The 21,157-nt window shown below is 41.1% G+C and overlaps 1 protein-coding gene across 5 annotated transcripts in view; it reads left to right on the plus strand.

The window, feature by feature from the left end:
• Window positions 1–364: 364 nt before the first annotated feature.
• The window catches only part of LOC309695514 (uncharacterized protein), a 181,050-nt gene continuing 160,257 nt past the window's right edge, over window positions 365–21,157 (plus strand). For all 5 annotated transcript variants that reach the window (XM_082516207.1, XM_082516205.1, XM_082516210.1 and 2 more), the window contains exon 1: window positions 365–400. The gene's annotated coding sequence lies outside the window, so the exon portion shown is untranslated. The remainder of the gene's footprint in view (window positions 401–21,157) is intronic.

A 21,157-nucleotide genomic window follows, 5' to 3' on the forward strand; every position in this document is an offset into this window, starting at 1 on the left:
CAACTCATTCACTCATTATATCAACACAGCTACACAGTGGACACATGACTTTACTGTGTTATTTAATTACACTGAATATTTTGTAAATACCCACAGTATAGTCAGTGCAAATAAAATAATTATTTTAATTATAGCTGTTAAAACAATGTTGCTCATTTTCAGAGCTGCTTTTTAAAAATGCATGCCAAACTAGAGGTACGGGAAACAGAAGGTTCGTGAGATCTTTCAATAGTTGCTTTTCAGCATCTGCTGTTGAAATGATTGTAGTATTGGAGGCATCATAGCGGTCCAGTTGTTAGTGCTGTTTGTGTGGAGTTGTTCTTTATGTTCACCTCAAATCAACCTGAGTGTCATTTCTCTTTAGTTCTGATCTCACTGCTGAGCTGCTCAACAAACCAAGGTCAGTAACCTTCTTCTGTCACAGTTTAAACCTGAGAAATGCTCACTGATATGACCTGATTCTGTTCAAGTAGTGATAATGTCATATGTCAGCACTCGAGATGTGATGCAGAGGAAAGTTTAACTGAATGCTTTTTATCAGCACTTTATTGAGCTGATGAAAAACAGATTTTGACAAAAGCATATCATAATTTTAACGCTTACAGCTCATCTGACTGTGAGTCCCAGCAGCTCTCAGTTCTTTGAAGGAGACTTTGTGACTCTGAGCTGTGAGGAGGACGACAGCTCTGCTGGATGGACTCTGAGGAGAAAACCAAGCAAAGGAAATACCACTCAGTGTGGAGATGGGTGGGGAACATCATTTAACTCTTCCTGTGACATTAGTTACATCGTTGAACGAGACAGTGGAGTTTACTGGTGTGAGTCCAGAGAGGGTCCCATCAGTAACATGGTTAACCTGACAGTCACTGGTAAGCTGAGTGTGTGGAGTTAGTGTTGATGAAGCTGTGTGTAAATGGATGAAATGTTGTAGTTTGTCTCTGTGTTGAGGTGGATCAGTGATCCTGCAGAGTCCTGTCCTCCCTGTGATGGAGGGAGATGACGTCACTCTGCTCTGTAAAACAAAGACCACTCCCTCCAACCTCCCAGCTGCTTTCTATAAAGATGGCTCCCTCATCAGGAAGCAGCCTACAGGTCACATGACCATCCAGCATGTTTCCAGGTCTGATGAAGGCCTCTACAAGTGTGACATCAGCGGTCATGGAGAGTCTCCATCCAGCTGGATCACTGTCACAGGTGACACACTCACCTGTCTGTGTTTCTGCAGCTTTCAACATTCACAATGTGACGACAACTTAATGACTGTGTTTGCTTTATTTTAGGGGAAAACGCCACCACAACTCCACCTACATCCACACCTCCAGCTACATCCACAACTCCATCTACATCTACCTCTGCTGCTGTTCTCTCTGTGTTGTCATTTGTTGGATCATTCTTTTTTGTGCTTCTACTGGTGTTACTGGTTCTGCTGGTGAGACGATATGTTCACAGGAAACTCGAAGGTGAGTCTCAGGGTTGTTCATTTTAAAAACAGGAAGGATCATGTAGACATCATTTGGAGTTGGAGATCATTTTAAATTCCTTCTCAGCGTCTTTATTTAAATTCTTAGTCTGACTTTAATAAAGTTAATAATTTTGTCGTTTCTGTGACATCCTAATGTGTTGAAGCTTCAGCCTGATGATGAACGCTTACAGCTCTGTGAGTGTGGTTGGTCACTTACGCCTGTATTTCCTATATTTTATGCATCAAAAACTTTTCCCGGCTTCTCTGCTCTCTCTGTTCCTCCTGATGAACGCAAAACTGAATTTAACAACCAAAATCATATTTTTTTAGTCTTTCTCCTAAAACACCCGGTAAACATTACTTTCAAACTGAACAAAATTAATTTGTTAATGTTTTTTGTCTTTAGCAAAATTTTGTGTGAGTCACAGCAACCTGCAGTGTGTTTTCATGATAATGAAGAATCAACATCACCTCTTCATAACACCAGCTACATATACTCAGAAGCACAAGACACTTCTCTTTTGGCTAATAATAGTGTTCATGCTGTGAGAACATGTTTGCTTTGACCTTTGTGGTGAAGCGCGTCAGTGTGGAAAAAAATGGCAACATTGTGGTCGTTTACTTTTCTTGTTCTCAGAGGCACCTCGCTGTTCTGTGTGCTCGTTGGCAAAACCTGCATAAAAGTAATTAATATCACAGCACTGTTGCAGTTGTAACTGCAATAATTAAATGTATTTTATTCTGCAGAGAGTGAAGCAGCTGCAGTTGATTCATCTGTGAGAACTGAATATGTCAGTTATTTACCAAACACCATCAGAACATGGTCCAGGTACAGCTGCTCTTTATCTTTCACTTTAGACAGAGACATGCTAGCTGCTCACCCTGTTTCCATTCACCATGCTAAGCTAAGCTAACCACATCAGGACTCCAGCTCAGAGCTCTGACTTGTGAATCAGATTTCTCATCACTGTCACAAACAAAATCCCCTTTTGCATTTTGTCAGACTTGGGGACCACAATGTTTTTTTGTAGCTATTTCCATTGCTGGGTTTCAAAAATGGCAAGATGCTCTCGTGACTCATCGAGGGACGCCGCTTACCATCCAATCGGTGGCATGCAGTTTGTTGACATGAGATTTTCAGTTCGCCTTGGATAGTATCACAGTTAAGTAGATACTAAAAAAGTACCTGTCAAGAGATGTATTCTGAAACACTTCTTCAGCAGAGAATCAGAGAGGAGAAACACACAGGTTTTCTTGATAGCAAGGGCAGCCACCAGAGCATTCGCACATGAGTGAGGGCTCAGAGCTCTCAAGAGTAGCAAACCGTCCAGCTCCCGTTAGACAGGAAGTAATGAGAAGTAGCACTTCCGGTAGGATGTCAAAATAAAATGAACAGTGTGCCAGAAACAAATAAAGATTCCATGAACTTATATAACATTACATAACATGAGGGGCGACTCTTAAGAAGCCAGAACACAATGAATTACAGTAGTCCAGCCTGGAAGTAATAAATGCATGAACTAGTTTTTCAACATCACTCCGAGACAAGATATTTCTAATTTTAGAGATGTTGCAAAAATGTAAGAAAGCAGTCTTACATATTTGTTTAATATGTGCGTTGAAGGACATGTCCTGGTCAAAAATGACTCCAAGGTTCCTCACAGCGTTACTGGAGGCCAAGGTAATGCCATCCAGCGTAAGAATCTGGTTAGATACCATATTTCTAAGCTTTTCAGGGCCGAGTACAATAACCTCAGTTTTATCTGAATTAAGAAGCAGAAAGTTAGCGGCCATCCAGGTCTTTATGTCTTCAAGACATTCCTGCAGTTTAACTAATTGGTGTGTGTTATCTGGCTTCACGGATAGATAGAGCTGGGTGTCATCTGCATAGCAGTGTAAATGTATGCTATGTCTTCTAATGATGCTGCCTAAGGGAAGCATGTATAATGTAAACAGAATTGGTCCTAGCACCGAACCCTGTGGAACTCCATAATTAACCTCAGTGTGTGAAGAGGACTCTCCATTTACATGCACAAATTGGAGTCTATTAGATAGATATGATACAAACCACTGCAGTGCAGTACCTGTAATACCTACAGCATGTTCTAATAGCTCTAATAGGATATTATGGTCGACAGCAGAGATGGGCAGTAACGCGTTACAAGTAACGCGTTACTGTAATCTGATTACTTTTTTCAAGTAACGAGTAATGTAAGGGATTACTATTGCAAAAACGGTAATTGGATTACGGTTACTTTCCCGTAGGAACGCTGCGTTACTGCGTTACTAAAACCGTGATTTTTTGCGAGAATGTCTCACGACAGTGACGTAAGCAAGTGCGCCGTTAGTGACAACAGCTGTGTGCAGAGCAACAATGGATCATATGATTGTGGGAGAGAGTATGAGCGTGCAGCGTTTAAAGCGTGGAAGTACTGACCTTACTTTGAGTTTGATTCCATAAAAAGTGACAAAAACATTAGCGTCCATCGTGCGTGGGAAGAAAACTTCTTTTTACAGCGAAAAAAACCCCTAAACTTCCAAGCAAGCACCGAGTGTGCTATGACGTAATGGGAAATTCACAGAGAAACTCGCGGATTCTTCAACTGACCGCGGCACACCTGCACCAGAGTAAACCTCCGCCTACCGCAGTCCTGCTTTACAGGTGAAAATAGAGCAACAGGACCGCTGAGTCTTTGACTTTATTTATTTTCTGCTGTGTTTTACTTGCATCTATTTGAAAGAGTGAGTGTAAACACAAAAAATATTTTATTTTATGTGCTGGAATGTGTAGAAAATAAGTTTAAATGTTAAACTAATTTATTCAAGTCAGAGAATGTTGCATATAATTAAATTTTTGCTTGATGCATAAAGTTAAAAGATTAAAACTGATAAAACAAGTTAAAAAAAAGAGACTTTTCCATTTGATTACATTTTGTATGATGGATTATGTAGAAAAAGTAGAATTGGGCTGAAAGATCTATCGCTTTATCACCTATTCAGGTTGTAAATCGTGTTTTTAAAAAGTAACTAAGTAACTAAGTAATTAATTACTTTTGAAAATAAGTAATCAGTAAAGTAATGGGATTACTTTTTGGGGGAAGTAATCAGTAATTAGTTACTGATTACTTTTTTCAAGTAACTTGACCAACACTGGTCAACAGTATCGAACGCTGCACTGAGGTCTAGCAGGACAAGCACAGAGATGAGTCCACTGTCAGAGGCCATAAGAAGATCATTTGTTACTTTCACTAAAGCTGTTTCTGTGCTGTGCTGAGCTCTGAAACCTGACTGAAACTCTTCAAATAAACCATTCCTCTGCAGATGATCTGTTAGCTGTTTGACAACTACTCTTTCAAGGATTTTTGATATGAAAGGAAGGTTGGAGATTGGCCTATAATTAGCTAAGACTGCTGGGTCTAGAGATGGCTTTTTGAGTAAAGGTTTAACTACAGCTAGCTTGAAGGCCTGTGGTACATAGCCGATTATTAGAGATAGTTTGATCATATTTAAGATTGAAGAATTAATTAATGGCAGGACTTCTTTGAGCAGTTTTGTAGGAATGGGGTCTAAAAGACACGTTGATGGTTTGGAGGAAGTAATTATTGAAGTTAACTCAGAAAGATCAATTGGAGAAAAAGAGTCTAAATGAATATCAATGGTACTAAAAGTAGCTGTAGATAATATTACATCTGTGGGATGATTATTGGTAATTTTGTCTCTAATGATTAAAATTTTATTTGTGAAGAAATTCATGAAGTCATTACTAGTTAACGTTAAAAGGATGGTTGGCTCAACGGTGCTCTGGCTTTTTGTCAGCCTGGCTACAGTGCTGAAGAGAAACCTGGGGTTGTTCTTATTTTCTTCAATCAGTGATGAATAGTAAGATGTTCTGGCTTTGCGGAGAGCTTTCTTATAAAGCAGCAAACTATTTCTCCAGGCAAAATGATGATCCTCTAAATTTGTGACACGCCATTTCCTCTCCAGCTTACGAGTCCTCTGCTTTAGGGTACGTGTTTGAGAATTATACCACGGAGTCAGGTACTTCTGATTAGAGACCTCAGTTTTCACAGGAGCTACAGTGTCCAGTCGTACATAGTGAGAATGTAAAATTATTAACAAGATAATCGACCTCTGTTGGAGTAGCGTTCAGATAGCTGCTCTGCTCTATGTTGGTACAGGGCATTGAAGATGATAACAGTGGGTGGATTATATTCTTAAACTTAGTTACAGCACTTTCAGAAAGACATCTACTTTGATAAAGTCTCCTCTCCACCGCTGTGTAATCAATTATTGTAAATGTAAATGTTATCAGGAAATGATCAGACAGGAGAGGGTTTTCAGGAAACACTGTTAAATGTTCAGTTTCTATGCCATATGTTAAAACAAGATCTAGAGTGTGAGTTCTTTAACATTTTGAGAGAAACCAATTGAGTCTAATAACAGACTAAATGCCATGTTGAGGCTGTCATTTTTAGCATCTACATGGATGTTAAAATCACCCACAATAATTATTTTATCTGAGCTCAGAACTAAATTAGATATAAAGTCTGAGAAATCAGACAGAAACTCTGTGTAAGGCCCAGGTGGACGATAGATGATAACAAGTAAGACTGGTTTCTGAGTTTTATAACTAGGGTGGACAAGGCTAAGTATCAGGCTTTCAAATGAATTAAAAGTAACTGTGAGCGTAAAGTTCAGGCTGCAGACTACACTAAACACATCTGAAGCTGAGAGAAAGAAACACTAAACCACAGTAGAAGAAATCATGTGATCAAGGTTAAAGATCAGCACAGATCTGTGGGCTGTTCGAAGAAGCAGTTAAAGTGTGAGCAGTATGGAAGCTCTGTGATTTGTATCTGAGCTGGTTCCCAGTAAAGTCTGAACTGGGACTGTGTGTGATGCAGAGAGGTGGAGATTGGAGTTCTTTACTGAACTACAAAGCTTGTAATCATGTTTCCTGTTGTTTTAACTTATTGTGTTTGTGTTCAGACTTTAAACCAGAGCCAGATGTCGTCTACTCTTCACTGAAGTAGTACACCAGTCCAACCACTGATGTCCAGCTGCTGGCCTCTAATTGGTCCCCCCAGCACCTCAGACCAGAGGACATCCACATGCTAACAAGACTTCTGTGGGTTTCACAAAGGGAAAACTGGACTTCTGGTTTGGTTCTGGCCTAACAACACACACGTTTCTTAACTGAAGAAAACAAAGAATAAAGACTAAACCACAACCTCAGCCTAAAAACAACCGGAGCATCAACCAGTGTCTTTAAATCTTCATTTCTTTGTTTCCTCAGTCAGCTAGAAACCAACCAGCAGCCACTGGCATGGTGAAAAAGTTTTATAACTGTTTCACTTATTTATTTGTATCACTTTCACCTCTTCTTAAAGTCAATAAAGAGTTGTTGTTTTTTCTACTGATGGCATGAGTATGAAAATCTTTGGGTTGCTATTGTTACAGAATCATCTTGATCACAAACTATGCCACCACTGAACTAAAACACAACATAAAATCGGGTATATGGGTAAAGGAGAGACATGAAATGATCATGAACGATCATGTCCAATTTAGCTTTGGAGACTACAGTCCTGACTTTAGCCATATTTCTTAAATCGAAAAAGCAAATAGGTCACAACCTTGATGTGAGCATCAAAAGTCAAATATTGGTCCAAAAAAAAACCAGAGTCTGAGCAGCAGCTTTTACCATGGATGAGAAAGAACCCAGATGTGAACAGTGTTCTTCAATAGTTGACTTTAGTTTCCACAAAGCATCATGCTTTATTCATTCCTCCTTCACTTGGGAAACATTCATAGTGACTCAGTCTGTAGTGTTTTAGTGTCTGATAAACTACGAACTAATGAACATGTGAATCACACTGGACTTCCTGAACTAGCTCAGCTCACAGCTCCTCCCATTAACCCTTTAAAACTGATCGGAGCGGGCACGCTCTGTTTTGCATAACTATTTTAAAATCCCGGTAGCACTGCAACGGCGTAAGCTAGCGCAAAAAATTTTTTTGCATCTGAAACCGGAGGAGTTGTACTTACATCTTATGCCATCAGCTTGTCCTAGGTCACGGTTTCCTTCCACATATAGCTTTGCAAAAACTGCATAAAAAGCACTTGCAGCAACAAAAACATAATATTCCAGAAACACGCTTTGCCGTTCCGATCAGCTGTTCATAACACTTCCTATGTTGGAATAGACGTCAGCGCGAACTTTCACATGTCCGCCATTACCTGCCTAAAACCGGAAGTGATGTCATTTTTGCGGAAATGTAGTCTTTTTTTACCATCAGGGCCTCAGGGCCTATACTGGTGTTTTTAAAAGTTATGTTTGAGTTTATCACTTTCTGTGTCTTTTCTGGGATGCTTAGGACTCATATTGCACTGCTGGAAATAGTTTATTTTGATGCATATGCTGCTTTTTTGCAAATTTGTACTATAATATTTATTTTCGTTTTTCCTGCAGTGTATAAAAATTGGTGTATTTCAAAATTAAACTATGAAGACACTCAAAATAAATTTTCTGTGGTGGGAAACTATTTTGTGCAACTTTTATGTATTTAGGGTTTTGAGGGATAAGCCTCTTAAATTTCTCTAACTAGAAATATATGTTAAAAAAACAAAAACGATTTTAAATTTTTTTGTAGTTTATTGCACTTTTTGCAATTTATGTAATTACTGTGCACTTAATGCAGACATATTATTGAAATTTGCGCTATAATGGTTGTATTGATGTATAGCAACTTGAAATGCTCCCAAAAATGGCTCCACAGCATGTAAAAATATAATATAAGCTCTGGCGGACTTGGTTCTATGGTAGGTCTTATATCCAACAATGATGAGACAAACTATAGGACAGAGGTGCAACAACTAGAGTCATGGTGCCACGACAATAACTTGGTCTTAAACACCAAAAAGACCAAGGAGATCATTGTAGATTTCCGGAAGAGGGGTCATAACAACCATCTGCCTCTCTTCATTGGCAGTGAGGCGGTGGAGAGGGTGAGCAGTTTTAAATTCTTGGGGGTAACTGTGACCGAGGACCTGTCCTGGGGCAACCATATCACCTCAGTTGTACGGAAGGCCCAACAGCGCCTCTACTACCTGAGGAGACTGCGGAGCGCACACATTCCCAGATCTCTGATGTTGAACTTCTACAACTGTGCCATCAGCAGCGTTCTGACGTATGGATTTCTAGTGTGGTTCCCCAGCTGCACCAAGGCCGATCAGCAAGCACTCCAGCGGGTGGTGAAGGAAGCTGGCAGAATTATTAAGTCTGCCAGAGATCAGTAATATCTTCCCCACTCGCTGTCTGAGGAGGGTGCACAGTATTCTGCGGGACCAACATCACCCTGCGCGCCACCTTTTCCATCTGCTGCCCTCAGGGAGAAGGTACAGGTCTATACAGGCCAGAACATCCAGACTAGCCAACAGCCTGTATCCACAGGCTGTGAGGCTCCTGAACTCTCTGCCCCCCTCTCACGGACAATAACCATATCCAACTTCTTAATAGCAATGAACTGGTCTGCATTGGTGCATCATATCTTTATTCTCTTCCCCCTCCTGCCCCCCCTCTTTCTTAAATAGATAACTATCATATCTGATATCATATCTCACAGTACAATAATATTGAATGGGTTGCATTGTTGTATTTTGTCATGTTTCTCAGGTCTTTGTCTGAATTTCTACAAACATTATTGCTAAGGATTGTCTTATTGCATTGGAGTCACACTGGGTTAAATATGTACACTTGGGTTTTAAGGGGTATTTATTATTTTCTTCTTTTTTTTGGGTTGTATGGAAGCCCCAAACGCAATTTCATTGTTCTTGACAATGACAATAAATAAATAAATACTAAATACTAAAAAAATACTTAAAGGGTTAAACATGTCAGTGAATAAAGTATTTATCTGCAATTATTGACTCTGAGCAAACAATCTTGGTATCAAAATAAAATTTCATCAGAGGTGTAAATATTAAAGCAGATGTTACTATGTAGAAATCACAGAGGCTGGAACATAGACAAATATGAAGTTTTTCCTCACCTTTCCTTTTTTGTAGTTTATAGCAACCCCATTTGTAAATATGCTACTGTATCCTAAGCAGTGTTGGGTGTAACACCTTACTAAGTTAACTAAGTTACTGTCCTTTATAAGGCATCAAGATGGCGCCAGTGTGTACGGCTTGCCGTCTGATTCTGTTTGTACTAGTGTTTTATTTTTACTTTGTTTTAAAACATGCTAACTCTCTGCTTGTATATGATCGTCAAATGCTGCTGCTATAAGATCCTCTCAGTTAAAAGCTCTTTATTGCAATCGTGGATATCAGGGAACCTTCTCCCCACCACTCCTGTCAGGAGTTCCAGCTTGTCTCCGTTGCGTTCCGGCGCTACCTCAACTGAGAGGGCGCCGTAGACGCCGTGGGAAACGCAGTGGCTTATTGGTGAGAATGAAGGCTACCTGGACACAATTTCGAAAAATACCTCACCCTATCCCAACTGGATTTGACCGCGTCAACTACTGGCACTCTCTGGACACGGCTTACACCTTACACCTGTTGTCGGGCACCCACATCGGCCGCTGAGCCACCTGTACCACTGCGATTAAGTCTTGTTAATGCACGAACGCTAGCAAATAAAACTTTTATTCTTAAGGACTTTTTTACCGATCGGGAGCTGGATCTAATGCTTTTAACGGAAACTTGGCAGAGAGTCGGTGAGTCCAGTTGTTTTACTGAACTTTTACCGCATGACTGTGAGTATCTTAATGTGCCGAGGATCACTGGGCGTGGTGGTGGAGTGGCAGCTGTTTTTAGGAAGAAGCTCTCTTGCAAACACCTCTTGACTGACTCATATTCTAGTTTTGAACTTCTGGCGTTTGAATTGGGGCATCCCCGCCCGACACTCGTTGCAGCTGTATACAGACCTCCAAAATACCACAAGGATTTTACCCAAGACTTTTCTTTTTTTTTTTTCTTTTTTTTTTTTCTGGCCTGTCCCGTTTGGCTCTTTTGCCATCAGAATTGTTGTCTAAAGGCAAAGAAAGATGCCCAACGGATTTACTTTACCAAACTGACCATCCCAGCCTTGCCGTAATGGTCCATTTGATTCACCTTTTATTGTTTATTTTATTTTCACTTACTGAATACGGGACAGACTTGACTGGGGGAAAGAAGGGGAGAAAGAAAGAGGGAAAGAGAAACAGCTGAGAAGAGGGACGGGGGAGAAGGGCAAAAGACAAAACCCAACAGAACGGGCAGAGAAAAAAAAATGCATATATCAATCACCTGGATCACCTGCTGAGAAAGAAAAAAGAAAGCAAGCAGAAGAGAACAAGAGTAATAGAATAAACAACATCACAATGATATATGGGAATATGACAGTAAATACTAAATGTTAAACATTATTGTGCAGCACATAAGATCAACAGAACACAGTGTGCTTTGAGGTAGGAGCCAAAAAGGGTGTAGTTTGTGTGTGTGATCACCCGTGTGTACACCTGTGAGCATGGACGCGCTTGTTTTTTGTTTTTTAAAAGGTTCCTTCATGTAATAATCTGCTAGAGGGTGTGGGGGGGCCACAGCCCCGTCCTCCAGGGCGTGAAGCAGGTGTGGAGGAGATCAAAACTCCAGACATCCAGAGGCCCCCAGAACACAAGAGACCAAGGAAGACCAACAGAGGGGCAGCTGTGCCACTGTCCCGGAAAGAGCTGAGGAGAGTCACAGATGAGGGCTCACTCAGCAGCCGTGGAGCAGAAGCCAGGGGGAGTTGCAGTGACGCGCCCGTGAGCTCCGCCGGCAGCCAGCTGCGCCTGAGTGACCGAGCCCCAGGCCGAGAGGCCGGGGGCACCCCACCTCCGAAGTGGCCCGAGCGAGCCCCAGGCTCCAGGCCCCGATAAGCGGCCGCCAAGGAGTGAGCCGGTGTGTACCTGGACGCCCATCCCCGGACACAAAGAACCACCAACGCACCGATGTCTGAGGGGGTCCGCCACTGGCAGGGGAAGTGGTGGTAGGGGGAGATAGGCCTCCAAACCTTGGAGGGCCTGAGATGTCCCCAGAGAGGTGGCGCCTGACACCCAACCTGACATATACAGTGGGGCAAAAAAGTATTTAGTCAGCCACCGATTGTGCAAGTTCCCCCACCTAAAATGATGACAGAGGTCAGTAATTTGCACCAGAGGTACACTTCAACTGTGAGAGACAGAATGTGAAAAAAAAATCCATGACTCCACATGGTAGGATTTGTAAAGAATTTATTCGTAAATCAGGGTGGAAAATAAGTATTTGGTCAATAACAAAAATACAACTCAATACTTTGTAACATAACCTTTGTTGGCAATAACAGAGGTCAAACGTTTACTATAGGTCTTTACCAGGTTTGCACACACAGTAGCTGGTATTTTGGCCCATTCCTCCATGCAGATCTTCTCGAGAGCAGTGATGTTTTGGGGCTGTCGCCGAGCAACACGGACTTTCAACTCCCGCCACAGATTTTCTATGGGGTTGAGGTCTGGAGACTGGCTAGGCCACTCCAGGACTTTCAAATGCTTCTTACGGAGCCACTCCTTTGTTGCCCGGGCGGTGTGTTTTGGATCATTGTCATGTTGGAAGACCCAGCCTCGTTTCATCTTCAAAGTTCTCACTGATGGAAGGTGGTTTTGGCTCAAAATCTCACGATACATGGCCCCATTCATTCTGTCCTTAACACGGATCAGTCGTCCTGTCCCCTTGGCAGAAAAACACCCCCATAGCATGATGTTTCCACCCCCATGCTTCACAGTAGGTATGGTGTTCTTGGGATGCAACTCAGTATTCTTCGTCCTCCAAACACGACGAGTTGAGTTTATAGCAAAAAGTTCTACTTTGGATTCATCTGACCACATGACATTCTCCCAATCCTCTGCTGTATCATCCATGTGCTCTCTGGCAAACTTCAGATGGGCCTGGACATGCACTGGCTTCAGCAGCGGAACACGTCTGGCACTGCGGGATTTGATTCCCTGCCGTTGTAGTGTGTTATTGATGGTGACCTTTGTTACTTTGGTCCCAGCTCTCTGCAGGTCATTCACCAGGTCCCCCCGTGTGGTTCTGGGATCTTTGCTCACTGTTCTCATCATCATTTTGACCCCACGGGATGAGATCTTGCGTGGAGCCCCAGATCGAGGGAGATTATCAGTGGTCTTGTATGTCTTCCATTTTCTGATGATTGCTCCCACAGTTGATTTTTTCACACCAAGCTGCTTGCCTATTGTAGATTCACTCTTCCCAGTCTGGTGCAGGTCTACAATACTTTTCCTGGTGTCCTTCGAAAGCTCTTTGGTCTTGGCCATGGCGGAGTTTGGAGTCTGACTGTTTGAGGCTGTGGACAGGTGTCTTTTATACAGATGATGAGTTCAAACTAGAGATGGCACGATACCACTTTTTTATGTCCGATACCGATACCGATATCATAAATTTGGATATCTGCCGATACCGATATGAATCCGATATAGTGTTTTTTAATCAACAAAACTGTTTTTTAAAATATCTTGCTGCATTTTGCAAGTCTGCAAGTTCATACTCAAGTTTAAAACAACAACTACACTAAAGCTATTCTGTTATACCTGTATACAAAAAAAATATTTCATAGTTCAGCAATACTGATCAATCTAATAAACTTAGACCTACACCATCCTCCCTATTCTGGTATTTTATGGTAAATGGTAAATGGCCTGTATTTGTATAGCGCTTTTCTAGTCCCTAAGGACCCCAAAGCGCTTTACACAACCTGTCATCCACCCATTCACACACACATTCACACACTGGTGATGGCAAGCTACATTGTAGCCACAGCCACCCTGGGGCGCACTGACAGAGGCGAGGCTGCCGGACACTGGCGCCACCGGGCCCTCTGACCACCACCAGTAGGCAACGGGTGAAGTGTCTTGCCCAAGGACACAACGACCGAGACTGTCCAAGCCGGGGCTCGAACCTTCCGATTACAAGGCGAACTCCCAACTCTTGAGCCACGATCGCCCCTTAGCGTAAATATTAAGCAATCTAACTAATAGGGTTCCAACTCCCAGCAACAACAAAATTAAATAAATAAAAAATAGGGAACCACCCCTCACGCGCCACCTCATGATGCTTAATCGACGTAATCAACCTTAATTTGATGCAGTGTGAAAAAAAATGCACAGAAATCAATTATTTTTCAAGAAATATTAAATAGATTCAACATCTTTCTTCAACAAAATTGCAGACTGCACAGATGGTACCTTCCCAAAGTAAAAAGTACTATAGCTTACTAGGGTATATATATTAGACTTAATAGTCACTATGTACAGTAATTGACTTCTATTCATTTTACATCAAATTAAAACTTTGGGTGTCAGATAATTATTTATTAAAAGCTAGACATTTTAAATGAGAATAAGAAAGAAAAGTATGTCTTTGTGCCCCCTTTTCCCAGTTAATGCCCTATCGGCCCCCCTGGCTAAACTTTGCTAGATCCGCCCCTGCACAGTTACCAGCCGTCAGCTACGTAGAAAAAGATCCTGGTGTAGAAATTAATATTAAATAAATTCTAACAACAGCTTATCAAGCTTAAACGTGCTGCTGTTGTTCAGCCGCTGGTTTGCTCTTTCTGGCGCAAAGTGGACCAAAAACAAAGGAGAGACAGACTCGCGACAGAAAAGCCGATCAGCTGATTTAAGCAGTTTCACGATTGAAGTAGCAGCCGGAGAGCGAGAGGCAGTCGCTTGTTAAGCTTAACATGGGAATGCTTTACAAACATTCAGAGATGGACTTACACACTTGCTTTACTTCTCTCGGGGATAACTTTGTCGGAGATGAAATGCCAGGTTGCTAGCGAAGCTCCACATGCTATCCAGACCACCGACAGGTCCTGCATGCCACAGCTGCTCTATCACGTGATGCATACGTTCTGAGGTGAGTTACGGCGTGTTGCAAGTTTTGTGAGGTGCTTTCGTGATATTTAATGGATCGGATTACATTTTTTATTTTTCTCCGATATCCGATCCAGTAATTTAGGTCAGTATCGGACCGATACCGATACGTAATATCGGATCGGTCCATCTCTAGTTCAAACAGGTGCCATTCATACAGGTAACGAGTGGGGGACAGAAAAGCGTCTTACAGAAGACGTTACAGGTCTGTGAGAGCCAGAGATTTTCCATGTTTGAGGTGACCAAATACTTATTTTCCACCCTGATTTACGAATAAATTCTTTACAAATTCTACCATGTGGATTCATGGATTTTTTTTTCACATTCTGTCTCTCACAGTTGAAGTGTACCTCTGGTGCAAATTACTGACCTCTGTCATCATTTTAAGTGGGGGAACTTGCACAATCGGTGGCTGACTAAATACTTTTTTGCCCCACTGTAGACACAGAAATACAGGCACACACAGATACAAACATCCATTCCCACCCTCATGCTCTCATATGCACTTACTCCACACTCAACCAACGTGGAGACAGACATAAAGAGACGTTGTACACACGATCACACTCCCCAAGCGTACTCTACAAACCGGGTCTAGGTGCCCCCGCCCCTGGAGGGGGGAACTGCACCCAGACCCAGGTGGTGTTTCCCTTTTCCCTGCGGTGGGGGGAGGCAGACCGCCCCGACTCCGCAGCAGCAGGAAGGCTCCACACTCCAGACCGCAGTCGGACGGCCAACTCCTCCTCCTAGTCCTAGCCCCCCTGCTCCAGCAGGCCGCAGAGAATGGGGGTGAGAGAAGACTCCAAACCTCCCTCCACCCGCTCATTGTAATGTTGATGCATGTGTGTTCTAAGGTGCATTTAAAACCCAGGAGGGCTTGGAGCTACCTGCCAGAGAGCAGCAGGTAAGCGCATGGTCCCTCCTGCTAGCCCTCAATGTCTACGTGTATTTAAAATTGAGAGGTGGGCAACGATGCCAGTGGTGGGGTGTACACCCTGATTACCCAAGACTTTTCAAACTTCTTAGCTGGAACTGTGCCAAGCTACAATCGAATCTTAATCGTTGGAGATTTTAATATTCATGTGTGTTGTACCTCTAATTCACTGGCCAGAGACTTTTTAAGCTTGATAGACTCCTTCAGTCTTGTTCAACTTGTGTCAGGGCCAACCCAGAAACAGGGTCATACATTGGATCTTGTGCTGTCTCTAGGGTTACCGGTCCTAAACATGGAAACATGTGATGCTGTTTTTTCTGATCACTGCCCTGTTGTGTTTGACATACTTTTATCTCTCCGCCATTTTACACCTCTTATTTCAACACGTCATTGTCATGCTTTTAACCCATCTATAACAGAACAATTTTCTATTGCTTTTAAAAAAGTTTTAAGATCTCCCCTTGGCTTTTGTACCGAGGAAATGACAGTTAATTTCTATGATAAATGCAAAACTGTCCTTGATGAGGTCGCTCCTTTTAAAACTATAAGTTCGAAACCACGACCAGACCCATGGATAAATAAGGCCACTCGTTCAGCCAGATGAGAGTGCAGGAAGGCTGAACGTAAGTGGAAAAAAGATGGGCTGCAGGTGTCCTTTCTCATGTTGAGAGACAGTCTGTACAGGTATCAGGACATTGTTAAAGCAGAAAAGTCAAGGTTTCTTTCTAATGTTATTGAGAATAGCTCCAATAATCCTCGGGTTCTTTTTTCAATTATTGACTCTGCCCTGAATATTTCCCCAGCTTCTTGTATTAATAGTTCCTCAGACACCTGTGAAAGGTTCTTGCAGTTTTTTATCAATAAGATAAAACAGCTTCGATCTATGTGCCTTCACATGACGTGTCTAAAATATTCACCTGCTCTGCTGTTTTTGATCAGTTTGAGCCTGTGTGTCTTGATCAGGTGGAGGAAGTATGTAGTGGCACAAAGACATCATCGTGTCCAAATGACATTATTCCAACACATCTTCTAAAAAAGATTTTTAAGGTTGTCAGTTCTGACATTTTAGCTATTTTTAATAGCAGCCTTAGCTCAGGTGTTGTGCCAGCCTGTTTTAAACATGCTGTTGTACAGCCTGTACTTAAAAAACCTAATCTTGACTCCTCTGTCCTCACTAACTTCAGGCCTATTTCAAAGCTCCCCTTCCTGTCGAAAATTTTGGAAAAGATTGTGTTTGTTCAGCTGCAATCTTTTCTAAATGGACACAATGTTCTCGAGAGGTTTCAGTCTGGTTTTAAAACTCTTCATAGCACAGAAACTGCACTTTTAAAAGTTCTTAATGATCTTTTATTAGCCACTGACTCAGGTGACTCAGCTGTACTTCTGCTTTTAGATCTGACCGCAGCCTTCGATACTGTTGACCACAGCATTTTAATCTCACGGTTGGAGCATTGTGGTGTAAAGGGCACCCCATTAGAGTGGTTCAGGTCATACCTGTCTGACAGGACCTTCTCTGTGAGTTTTGGCGATTTTATCTCTTCCTCAGCTCCCCTTACTTGTGGTGTTCCCCAGGGATCTATACTGGGGCCAATATTGTTCTCTATTTATATGCTGCCTTTAGGTCTAATTTTTAGAAAATATAACATTTGTTTTCATTCATATGCCGATGATACTCAGATCTATCTTCAATTGAAGGGAAACAGTCCTGCCTCACTAGAACCCTTACTTCAGTGTCTCGGTGAAGATAAATCCTGGATGGCCTCTAATTTCCTTAACTTCAATGAGAACAAAACCGAAGTGATCATTTTTGGACCAAGCGGCAATCCCAACACTTCTAATTTTAACCTGCACAGTCTTGAGCCTTTTGTCAAATCACATGCCAAAAATTTGGGGGTTATATTTGACAGCAATTTCACCTTTGAAAAACAAATTAGCTCAGTCGTACAGCGGTCTTTCTTCAAACTGAGGCTTTTATCTAAGGTGAGATCATTTTTATCTTTTAAAAACTTTGAACGAGCGATTCATGCTTTTATTATATCCCAGCTGGACTATTGTAACTCCTTATACGCTGGAGTCAGCCAGACCTGCCTGGCAAGGCTGCAGTTGGTCCAGAATGCTGCAGCTCGTCTTCTGACACGTACTAAAAGATGTGAACACATTTCCCTGGTACTTGCCTCCCTTCATTGGCTCCCTGTCCGCTTCAGAATTAATTTTAAAATTTTATTGTTGACTTACAAAGCCCTGAATGGACAGGCTCCCGGGTATTTGTCTGACCTCTTGCAGACTTATACCCCCCTTAGATCTCTTAGATCAAGTGATCATTGCTTTTAGCTGTACCAAGGTCGAGGCTGGTTCATAGAGGTGATCGAGCATTTGCAGTCGTAGCGCCTAAGCTGCGGAATAATTTACCCCTATACATCAGACAGGCTCATACTGTCAATCTTTTTAAATCTTATCTTAAAACGCATTTTTATTTACTGGCTTTTAATACAGCATGAGAGTTATTTATTTCCACTGAAAAAGTAGAGTAACTGAGTACTGTTCATTTTTAGATATTTTAATTACAGTTACTTACAATGTACTTGTGTTACATTGTAAAATAATTAAACTCGATGAATATCATTCTTTAATTTCAATAATTTATCTTCTAAAGGTAAAAATAAACTCTGCCGCTTTAAAATCGCTGTAGTGCAGGTGCGCGTCATTGGGCTAGTGTTTCTAGATGTCAAGAAAGCATATGATATGTTATAGAAAAAAGCATTATCTTTTTGTGATCAACATTTTATTGATTTACAACGGGGGTTTGTGTGTGTGTGTGTGGGGGGGGGGGGGGCAGACATGTACAGTACAACTGTAAACTGCAGTAGCAAAGCAAACATTGGTCACAAGGCATGGGGACAGGAAAGAAAAAAAGAGAGAAGGATTATTGATTAAAATGAAACAGGTGGGGATCAAGGGTAAAATGTTTCAGTGGATAAGACATTTCTTACAGAAGTATTAGTGCTAGAAAGGGGAAAGAATTAAGTGCAAATTATCAAGTAGAATTTGTACCCCTTAAGGGAGTTAGTCTAGTTTTATAACAATGATCAATTATACTTTTAGCAATAAAAAAAAAGTCTGTGGGTGTCTCACCTTGCGCAGATAAATGTGTTATTTGGAAGAGGAGAAGAAATATAGGATGCATCAAAGCCAACTTACAGGAGGCATTACACAATGTAGAATCTTGGGCCTCAGAACTGGGCTTTAGATTTTCTTTATCCAAAACAAGGGGAATCATCTTTACATATAAGGAATACAGTCTTCATATTAATCTTAAATTATATGAGAATGCTATAGAAAGAAAAAATCATTTTAAATATTTGGGAATCTGCTTTAGCAGTAAACATATGCACAACAAGATGTAAAAGGATTTTAAATATATTTAGATGACTGAGGGCCAGAGAATGGGGTGCAGATAAAATGCCATTAAAGTCTATCCACACAGGGATAATCAGATCAATTCTTGATTATGGATCTACCATTTATGGTTCAGCTTTAAAGATTTTACTAAGGAAATTAGATACAATTCATCATCAAGCCTTAAGACTCCAATTTCTGTGTTACAGGCTGAGATCATGTCAACCTTGTCAAAAACAAAGAAAAACGAAACAGCTCAGTAGTTTGGTTGGATAATTCAGGATAAGTAAACAGAAACAGCTATAAGGAACATTATGATCCGTCCCACCATTGCTATTTCTGTTGTTCCGCCATGGATCCTTGGACATGTTACTGCCTAGATAGCTACACAGTAAAGAGGTGGGTAAATATATAAAAAAGTGAATATTCAGTATATGTCAGAATCTTAACAGATGCTTATAAAACACTTGATATTAAGGTTATCTGTTGTTATTCCAGATTTAAATATTACGAAAAATGGAAGAATGACAGTTAATTTAGCAGTTTAAGCAGGAAAACTAATGGCAAATCTGATGGCACTAGATTGGGCAGAGGAAGTCAGAGTGAGGAAGGTTTCAATATGTTTAGATTCAAGTAGCACATTACCAACAAGTAGCACAATACAAATATTGCAGAGCAATCAAGTTAATGTGGGTTCCTGCACATATTGGCATAAAGGGAAAGCAGCTGGCTGACAAACTTTCTAAAAGTGTAGCAAAGAAAATCCAGATGATTGGTGTACCTGGATATAATGTCGAGGTACAACAATCACTTGCACATTACATGACTGTTTCCACTGTTGCAACTATAACTTAGTTACTGAACAGATTATAAAGTCATCTGCCTCCATCAGCCTCATCTTTATCTCTGTTATCTGATCATCATCATAATCAGACTGTACACAACTTTTCTAAACATTATTAACATAATCAATCCTCTCTCTCATGTTCATGTTTACTGTCGTTGAATAACACTCAACATACAAACGAGTTGTTGGAGATTAATGTGTTGATCAGCAAAGTACAACCTGCAGGAAGAGGGCACTTTTTACTCCTGACTGACTATTAAATATGTTTCCTGTACTGGACAGCCTGATCAGGATGCCCATACATGTAAAAACTTGGTCTGATCATAATAATTATGAACACTAAATTAACTAAACATATATTTTAAAACGAGGTAAATGAACTGCAGACATTTTATTAGGAACTGCAAATGCTCAGCTTGTTTATTCTCCAGAACAAAATGTGGAAGCATCACTGATGATCTGCTTGTATCCATGTTAGTGTTTAAAGTCCAACATCTCCCTCTAGTGGCCATATATAAACATGTGTGAGGATGGTGTTCATGTAAAATGTGAATCATAGTGTTCCAGTCAGTCATCAGTGTGTCTCTGCACAGCTGTAATTAAAATGTGTTCAGAGGGCCTCAGTGTCTGAATGGTTCCAGTTCAGCTCCATAACAGCAGCGTCCCTGGTTTGATTCCTGTGTTTCAGCTCATATCTGCCTCTCTCACTGAGGGGGATGTCCACTACATGGACATGGATTTGTTCATCAACCAAACTACAGATCACTGAGAGCAGAGGACATTTAATTTTTATGATTTATTTTAATCTGAGGGAACTGATAACTGTAAAAAGGCAATTTTAATCACCTTTTTCTTATTTTAGAATTTAGTACCCACTCACTGTCTTTGAACCAACAGAAGGACCACAGACTCAGAGGAAGAGGGCGGGCATTACTTGGTGTCAGTGACAGAAATGAAAAAAAGCTCAAATGAGTGAGAAGGACGATGAAGGAAACATCTGTGCTGTGTCTGCTCTGTAAGTAGAATCTCTGTGTTTGTTTGAATTCTTGTACTTTGACTGTCTGCTCTCCTGATAACTGATGATGGAGGAGAAGACATGAAAAACAAATCAGGCTGAATTCAAGTTCAAACACCACGAGGACCAACTGCAGGTCTGAACTGACTCTTTATCTTTGCTCAGGAGTCGAGGAAACACAGCAGGCAGTGAAAAGCTCAAATCATTCACTCATTATATCAACACAGCTGCACAGTGGACACATGACTTTACTGTGTTATTGAAATGCAGTGGGTATTTTGCTTATACTGACCCAATTTTGAGATAACTATAATAAGAAGGAAATATGTCTGTGAAGGTTCTCAGTCATCCAGGTCATCGTAGTCAAAGGAGCTTGCAAAGAAAAGCGTCTGGACTTCTTTAAGTTGCTTGAAGACTTTTCACCTCTCATTCGAGAAGCTTCTTCAGTTCTAAGGTCAAATGGTGGAGAGTCCCAGATTAAGAAGGAAACATTTTTTGTATTTTATTCCAAGCATTTACAGAGTCCAAAGAGTCCAAAGATATTCCTTGAGCT

Source organism: Aulonocara stuartgranti (genome assembly GCF_965226115.1).
Source record: "Aulonocara stuartgranti genome assembly, chromosome: 3".
In the NCBI taxonomy this organism is placed as follows: domain Eukaryota; kingdom Metazoa; phylum Chordata; class Actinopteri; order Cichliformes; family Cichlidae; genus Aulonocara; species Aulonocara stuartgranti.